The sequence below is a fragment of the Tachypleus tridentatus genome, chromosome 13 (genome assembly GCF_004210375.1).
Source record: "Tachypleus tridentatus isolate NWPU-2018 chromosome 13, ASM421037v1, whole genome shotgun sequence".
Lineage (NCBI taxonomy): Eukaryota > Metazoa > Arthropoda > Merostomata > Xiphosura > Limulidae > Tachypleus > Tachypleus tridentatus.
The window spans coordinates 53,506,633-53,516,130 of NC_134837.1; the positions used below are offsets into that span (position 1 = coordinate 53,506,633).

Here is a 9,498-nt window from a genome sequence, read left to right on the forward strand (position 1 = left end):
CAGATCAAACTTTATTTGTAGATCCCAGCAGAGTATTTCATTATGATCCCGAAATAAAAAAGCTATTGCTATTAATTTTCAAATGATTACACAGTATTTGACATAAAAATATATTGTAATATAAAACAGAATCATATCAGCACATTTTCATAATAGTTTGCACTGAAACAAAATAACTCGGTAATAAATTGCACTATGTTATGTGTTAAAGCAGAATAACGTCAACAAATCTGCATAACAATTTGCATCACACTGAAAATCGGAAACTACAGCACCACTCCAACTCCAATAATAACGTACACCAAATCAAAACAAAACAAATCATCAGCCCAGCTCCATAATAAAGGGCATTGTGTTAAAACAGATCATCAGCCCAGCTCCATGTTATAATACAACAACACTTGTATATCTACATAATAATCTGCACTTTGTTGAAATAGAACAACAGTGGTACAGATCTATTATAATCTACCCAGTTTTAAACCAGGAGAACTCCATCACCATACCATAATAACCTACACCATGTTAAAACTGAAGGATACCTACTTATCTTTACAATAACCTGTAAAAACTGGGCAATACCTACACAATTCCGTATTAATCTACATGATGTTAGAAAAGTGAAACACTAGCATTCTAGATAATAATGTATATAACATTAACCCAACTCAGTAATAAAATGCACCATACTAAAACAAAAAGGGCACTCACTATCTTATCTGCATAACAACGTGTAGAATGTTAAATACTTAGAGCACCAACATTCTTGGTAATAATCTGCACTATGTATATAAAAACACCTGCAAGACGTTAAGTCAGACAAATACAAGCATACAGTCATGTGAAAAAGTTGGGACACCGTATGAAAGCCTGTGTATTTGTGTAACATTTTTGGATATATAGATATTTAATCTCAATTTTAACAATACTGAGGGATTATAGGAATATAACTAAACATTTAAAACTGAAGAAAAGACTTTTCAAGATCTTCTGTGAATGTCATGCAACAAAAATGCATATTCTATCTGAGGAAAACGTTAGGATACCCTACCCCCTAATAGCTAGTGTTACCTCCTTTAGCTGAAATAACTGCACTGAGACGCTTCTTGTAGCCATCTACCAGTCTCTGACATTAGTCTGAAGAAAGTTTGCCCCACTCCTCAATGCAGAATTTTTTCAGCTGTGAGATGTTTGAGGGATTTCTTGCATGTACAGCCCGTTTCAAGTCACCACACAGCATCTCAATGGAATTAAGACCTGGGCTTTGACCCGGCCATTCCAAGACTCTCCATTTCTTAGATTTCAGCCAGTCCTTGGTGGATTTACTGGTATGTTTTGGGTCATTGTCGTGCTGCAGGGCCTAGTTTCGCTTCAGCGTTAATTTTCTTACAGATGGATCTAAAGCACCCTCTGATACACAGTAAAGTTCATGGTGAATTCTATGATTGTGAGCTGTCCAGGTCCTGCTGCAGCAAAGCAGCCCCAAACCATGACACTTCCACCTCCATGCTTCACAGTTGGTATGAGGTTCTTTTCCTGGAATGCTGTATTTGGTTTACGCCAAACATGTCCTCTGTTTTGGTGTCCAAATAATTCAATTTTGGACTCATCTGTCCAAAGAACATTATTCCAGAAGTTCTGGTCTTTGTCTACATTCTCTCTGGCAAACTTCAGTCTGGCCTTGATGTTTCTCTTAGAGAGCAAAGGTTTCTTCCTTGCACACCTCCCATGCAAGTTACACTTGTGCAGTTTCTTTCTGATTGTAGAGGCATGCACTTTCACATCAACAGTAGCCAGAGTCTGCTGTAGGTCCCGTGATGACATTTTAGGGTTTTGGAGACCTCTTTTAGCATCTTGTGGTCTGCTTTCGAGGTGAATTTGCTTGAACAACCAGACCTGGGCATGTTGGCAGTTTTTTAAAAGCTCTCCACTTGTTGACTATTTTCCAGACAGCTTTCAAAAGCTGATTTCAAAGTCCTTTGAGATCATTTTAAATCCCTTACTAGACTCATAAGCTGCTACAATTTTCTTTCTGAAGGCCTCAGATAGCTCGTTTGCTCTCATCATGGTGCTCACTCTCACTTCAACAGTCAGGAGCACACCAAACTAAATGTCTGAGGTTTAAACAGGGCAAGCCTCATTCACAATGCTGAGTAACGATCTTCTTATCACGTGCACCTGGTGTGATATATCTGTGTGTGAGTTGAGCCATTTTAAGTGGGAATAAATCTGGGGTGTCCTAACTTTTTCCTCAGTCAGAATATGCATTTTTGTAGAATTATATTTACAGAAGATCTTGAAAAGTCTTTATTTAGTTTTAATTGTTTAGTTATATTCCTATAATCTCTCAGTATTGTTAACATTGAGAATAAATATCTACATATCCAAAAATGTTACAAAAATACACAGGCTTTCATAGGGTGTCCTAACTTTTTCACATGACTGTATATACCTTGTTAGAACAACACCAACTTGTAAATAATAATATGCGTCGTATTAAAACAGAAGATTGCTATTTTATCACTATAATGATGTGCACAATGTTAAAACAGAAGAAACCACGAAATATCCAATATAACTTGTATCGTGTTAAAGTAGCATAAGAACCATAAAATTGATACCACGTGAAAACACAACATCAGCGCTCTAAATATTTATAAGTACATTAAAACAGAAGAAAAAAAGCTTATGTTAATAAAAATCTGAATCACGTTAAAATAGACCAACACCAATACAATTATACAATAACGTGCACGACGTCGAAATCAAATACTATCACAACTCAACAATAATCTAATATGGTTCATGTTAAAGCAAAACAATACAGTACAGCTTTATTATATTGTGCGCCATGTAAAATTGCACAACACCTGCACATCTCCATAATAGTTTGCTAATTTGTTAATACAGACCAATACCAGGACAATTCCGTAAGAAATTTTACCACGTTAAAATAGAATAGCTTCAACAAAACACCATGATCATTTGTAACATGTTAAAACTGCAATACGGGCACATCTACGTAATGATCTGCACCATGTTAAAACAAAATAATATCCCATAATAACTTGTACCATATTAAAACAAAAGAATAGCACCATAACTGAATAATAATTTTTAACATGTTAACACAGAACAACACAGGTACACCTCTGCAGTTATCTCGCAGCGTTAGAATAGAATAATAACCAATAATACCAACATATTTCCATATTGATCTGAATTACTTTAGAAATAATAATACCAGTAATTTATAACGTATTTAAAAAAAGAACAACATTAACGCGTTTCATACTATTCTGTACCATGTTAAATTAGAAGAGTAACATTACCACAGATGATTGTACCAACTACAACGAAACACAAAAATCCCAACTCGACTCCATTATAATCTCGACCATAATGAAATATAACAATACCAGTATAAATCCACAATAATCTGCACCACATTAAAACAGAATAACACTGGCAAATTCCCATCATAGCCTCCACCATGTTAAAATCTCTTTGCTCATCTTCATATTAATCTGCACTATGTTAATATAGAACAATCCCGTACAGCTCCATAGTAACCTGCACCACTTTAAAACAGAATAACGTCGGAACAGTCAATTTACAATCCGAACCACGGTGCAGCGGCTCTATACTAACTTGTACCATATTAAAACACGGCAACCACAATTCCATAATAATCTGCTCCATGCTAAGAGCAGCACAGCTCCAGCACAACCGAATAATAATTTTTACATGGTGTCGGAAAATGGGTGTGAAACTAAAGTTTATTTTATTTTTCTCACGGTTACAGAAGGACATGAAGTAAAGTAATTGATCACTTTTGAGGAATCAGATTTCAATAATTATTTATTGAGAAGCGATGGGCAGAATTTTGGAGTTTTACAGTGGTTTTTGGTAAAGCTCTCTTCTCAGTGGTTTGGTATCCAACGTTATTAAGTTGAATATTTTACAGGATTAGCAGGAATGAATTTCATGTTATCGTTCTCTATGGTAAAGGTTTGTCAAACATGTGAAGAACGTTTTCGAGACAACATTCTACTGGCTCAATAACAGTGATTACTTAGTAGAGTGTGATCAGTGGTATACGTTTAACTCAGTTTTACTGATAAATCAAGCACACAAAAAAGTTATGCAAAAGAGCTGCTGTCAATACCGATGACAGCTGCACAATGGGCTATTTGTGGTCGGTCGTCACAGGCATTAAAACCAGGAATTTCTTACTTATAAGCTTTCATAATCGAAACAAAGCCACCAGGGGGTTTGTTTTAGGAGTTAAGCATAATTGTTTGTTTGTTTGTTTTTGAAATTAAGCATAACTGTTTGTTTGTTTTTGAAATCTCTCAAAAACTACACGAAGGCTGTCAGCACTAGCAGTCCCTAATTTTGCAGGGTAAAATTAGAGGGAAGGTAGCTACATCGCCATCCACCGCTAACTTTTGGGCTGCTCTTTTACCAATAGTGGGATTGAGCGTAACATAATAACGCCCCCACCGCTGAAGGAGCAAAAATATTTGGTGTGCTAGGGATTAGAACACGCAACTTTCAGATTAAGCATAATACCACACAAGGGACTATCTGTGCTATACTCACCACGGCTAACAAACCACGTGTTTTAGCGTTGTAAGTCCGCAGACATACCGCTGGGGCAAAGGTAGAAGTAACAGTGAATATTTAATTTTTTTCAAATCTTAATTATTGTCCTCAAGAAAAACTTCAAGAATGCAGGACATATTTATTTGAGTGAGTCTCATCCGTCGTAATTCAGCGGTATGTTCATAGACTTGCAACACTAAAATTCAGGATTCGATTCCCCCTTCCTAGATAGAGTGCAGATAGCTCATTGTGTAACTTCGCACGAAAAAGCAGCAAGGTTAAACTTATGTCATTATAACTTGGATGAGAAAAATATATTATTGGCTATAAGTCGATGGTAAAATAGTCAACATAATGTAGTGTGTTGACGGTAAAAAAAACTTTTGAAAGGTGGACTAAGTTTGCTTTGTTTTTCTGACATCACGAAGCCTAATTTGATGCAGCTGTTTAGGGTAAACATTAGAACAGAAGTTAATGATGCACTGAACTGATAAATAGACTATTAATCATATAAGAACTGATAAACTGATATCACAAAAATTGATACACAGATCCTGAATAATGAAAAAAAACTTTTAATCAAAGAAAAATTAATTATTTCTTAACTATGACGTGAATCACAGATACGCATCGTCGTGGAGTCGTAGTATGTCTTAGTGTGGATAAACTTATGAGACAGTCCCTAAAGGGCGACCATTAGTATTACCATCAAATACACCTGTTGTTGCGCAAAGGGCTAAACAACAACGTCGTGTTCCTAGTCATATCATAACCATATCGCTGTTTGACAAACGAGGCTCATTTTGGAAAACATCTTGCAACTAATGAAATCATTACCTACAGCTTACTCGTATTCCTAAGACAGAAGGCCTAATATCTGTGTAGCAAGGCCTTATATCTGTGAAAGTTATTTATCACGTGAATTATTTTACTTTACGTAAAATGTCCTTTTCATATTATGAGATCAACAACAGAATACGGTGTCGTAATCAAGAATGGCTTCTGCTTTGGATTCATACATTTTACGTAATCTCAAAAGTTTCAACCAATGATTTTCATATACTTGAAAGACAAGCAAAAGAAGAAGTGTTATAAAATGACTATATTATTTGCATTACTCAAATCATTGTAGCCTCCTCTAAACCTACGACGTCCCAGAACCATAGGCCTCAGAATTCAGAAGATTGTTTTTTAATTTCGCGCAAAGCTACACGAGTGTTATCTGCGTTAGCAGTCCCTCAGTTGACAGTGTAAGACTAGAGGGAAGGCAGCTAGTCATCACCACTCACCGCCAACTCTTGGACTACTCTTTTACTAACGAATAGAGGGATTGACCGTCACATTATAACGTCTGAAACGGCTGAAAAGGCGAGCTTCTTTGGAGTGACAGGGAATCGAGCCCTCGACCCTCAGATTATGAGTCGAGAGCCGTGTCGGACCTCTGAATTAAAAAGAATCCAAAGAAGGATCAAATGAAATGAACAAGTCCATTGAAGAGTCTTGTACATTAATAGTTGAGAATATTATTTCATGGCAACATATTCTCGATATATGCACGTTTCTCTCATTAAAAGCTAGAAAAAGAATGCCAAAATGTTCTTTTTTTAATTATTTGATTATCATGCTTATTTTTTACTTGTGTTGGACTTGTGAGTTTTCATATAGAGCGCATGGTGAGTTTTCACTATTCCTTTGACGTAAACACCTTATGGTACAGATCTATGAATAAGAATAACAGGTGTATCAGTAGCCAGTTAATGATTTTGTTATAACAGAAATATTTTGCAAAACCTAAAAGAAGTTCTTCAGGTAATTCTGAGAGTAATCTGTGGAAAAATGATTCATTAAAATTAAATTTGGTCTTCTAAAACAAATGATCTTTTAGAGTGAAACGTCTTGAAACAAAAGATGCTTTAGCGAAGCAAAAATTCATGAAACAAATGATGCTTCATAAAAGTAAAACATCGTGAAATAAATTATACTTCGTCAAAGTAAAAATCATGAAACATAATGTTTTATCAAAGAAAAATATCTGAAACAAATAATGCTTCACCAAAGTTAACGTCTTGAAACACATGATGCTTTATCAAACTAAAACATCACGAAACAAACAATCCTTCACAAAAGTAAGACGTCTTAAAACAAATTATCCTTTCTCAAAGTAAGACGACTTGAAACAAAATTCCTTCATCAAAGTAAAACTTCCTGAAACAAATGTTGCTTAATAAAAGTAAGACATCTTAAAACAAAGGATCATTTACCAAATTAAGAGATATTAAAAATATCCTTCAGTAAAGTAAGACATCTTAAAACAAAGGATCATTTACCAAATTAAGAGATATTAAAAATATTCTTCAATAAAGTAAGACATCTTAAAACAAAGGATCATTTACCAAATTAAGAGATATTAAAAATATCCTTCAATAAAGTAAGACATCTTAAAACAAAGGATCATTTACCAAAGTAAAGCAGAACTAAACATGAAAAATCGCGCAAATTACATAGTGCTTTTCTTCCAGGAAAATATTATAAAAATATATTAAAAGGCATTACAACATAATAGTAATATATATATATATCTTTCTATATATATATATATATATATACTGAATCAGATTTTCAAGCAGCCGATTTCGCACCTTCTATTATTATGCTTAGCTCAACAAAAATAATACCGACTTTTAACAGGTATATTTCCCATTAAATGGACATTAACGCACTCAAAAAGTTTAAAAGTTAACACATTCCAAACTGTTTTCTTACATTATCTGAACATTCTGTCGTATACCAGCAAGCCTTTCACTTTTCATTTGCGCTGACAATCCACATTCCACTATTATTGCTAACTACAAACAGGCTGCGAGCTAGAGCGCGTAAAAGAACGTGCGCTTGGGTAGTGTCATAATTCAGCGTAAATGCAAATGAACGTGACTCCGTGAGATCATATCTATCCTTTTCTACGTTAAGAACTCGCGCAATTTAGCCCAAAGTGACGTACACGTATCAGAAGGAATGCTTCTTTTTCTCGTAAATACCAGCACTGCTCCTTCCGACTGCCAACTTAATGTTTAAAATATCTTCCCGGGGAATGAAATAGCCAACCCATTAACTACCGACGGAGATACATTTCATCACAAGACGGGCTACAGCTTGGCACTTGGTTCACCTGCGGGTCGACAGCGACGAATTCGTGCAGGCCTGTCTGGTCATCATGGTTTAAAGCGCCCTTATTGGATTAAGTCTTATTTATGCGTAGTTTCTGCTTTTTAGGACTATGAGCCAGGAGTAATTAGTAATGGTGTTTCTTCTGAGGTGAACTCATCGGTTTGACTGGTAACATCCATAATAAATATTTTAGTCCAATTTCGTAATTACAGTTTCTAGAAGATTACCTCTTACAGCATCCACAAGGGGGCGTTAGGCAAGAGACAATTAACTATAGTGGTTTAATGCGTTTCTTGATTGCTGAACACCGTACGTTATTTACCATTGCATCTGCATATAATTTTTATTATAGAAATTTTGAACGTTTTATATCACTGTTAGTGTTTAGAAACAAAACAAAAACCGGTTCTCCACTAGAGTACATTTTGTGCCCTTCCATGGCGATTAACGCATTAGGTTGGTAAGCATGATCTACTGGTAATCGCTGTAGTTCAGTAATATAGTTTATAGCCTCGAACGACAGATGATTGAATAAAAAAGATTATTTCACTGATGTGCCCAACTCAAAGTAAATGTTAGTTTATTGTAGTTTCTTGGTCTTCCAATACGTCTAGTTCAATGTGGTGTGTGTCACTGAATATGGGTTACACTTCAGAAGTTATATTTGATTAACACTACAACAATTTTTTCTGGTGTGAGGCTATCTGCTACACCACTCACTTGCAGGATACCATTGAATCGTTTGTAAAGTCGGTTACTTTAGTCCTTTCTTTGTTCGATATTATTAGTACAACACAGCTGATGGTATATCAACTTACTTGATTGGAACAATTTGTAGAGCACTAATAAAAATAAATATATAAGTAAAATAAAGAAAAAACAAATAGATTTGCTTATTTCATTTTCGTTTTAAATGTATTCATCTGCTGACTACTTAACTCTATGTCTACACTGTATCTTTTTTCATTTTGCTGACTATTCAACTTTGGTGTCCGAGCCATACGACTCAACAGAGACATTTGTTGTCTGAGTTATCTAAATCTATGAGAATGTTTCTTTTTTGTTTTAACCACGTGAGTCAATATGAGTTTTGTTGTCAGAACTAATATGACTCTTACATTTAATCTCTTCCCAACAGCTTTGCTGTATAGCCATCAACAAGGAGACGTCCGGTTAAAAGCAATAAAAAAATAAAACAAAATACATTAGCGTAAGCTCTTAGGGAAGTTTGCTTTTCGATCTTAGAGCGTGAATATAATTGATGAATCATCAAAAAATAACATTGTGTCTTTATCATGCCATAAACATTTCATTAAAAACAGAAATTGCATGAAATAGTAAACCATGAAATTTGTCTGTTTGTGGTCAGTGGTTTTTCAGGTTTATTCCCTTAAAAGTCAGGCTTTGATTGCACGACTTTGTGCTTAATAGCAAAGAAACTGTAATTATATACTAAGTTTAAAATACGAGTCAGTAAACTATTTGAAATTCGTGTGGATTTAAATTCAAAATCCTGTTGAAATTATTTCTATTGTTCTTTTGGGCCATTTGGTAAAAATGTTTTATTTATTTGACTGTGTGTAAGCTAATGTTTACTGATACAGGCCTAAATTCATAATAAACTCTAATGCAACGATTTTGGTCAATTACTAATTTTTCAAGCTCCATCAACTGCCTTATCTCTTATCACCTTGTTGTGAACACAAACTGAATGTTCCTAAAGTA

The 9,498-nt window shown here is 34.9% G+C and overlaps 1 long non-coding RNA gene across 1 annotated transcript in view; it reads right to left on the reverse strand.

Moving 5' to 3' along the window:
• LOC143238152 (uncharacterized) overlaps positions 1–7,768 on the reverse strand; it is a 53,709-nt gene extending 45,941 nt beyond the window's left edge. The window contains exon 1 of the long non-coding RNA XR_013020433.1: positions 7,372–7,768. This is a non-coding gene — a long non-coding RNA (uncharacterized LOC143238152). The remainder of the gene's footprint in view (positions 1–7,371) is intronic.
• Positions 7,769–9,498: the final 1,730 nt, after the last annotated feature.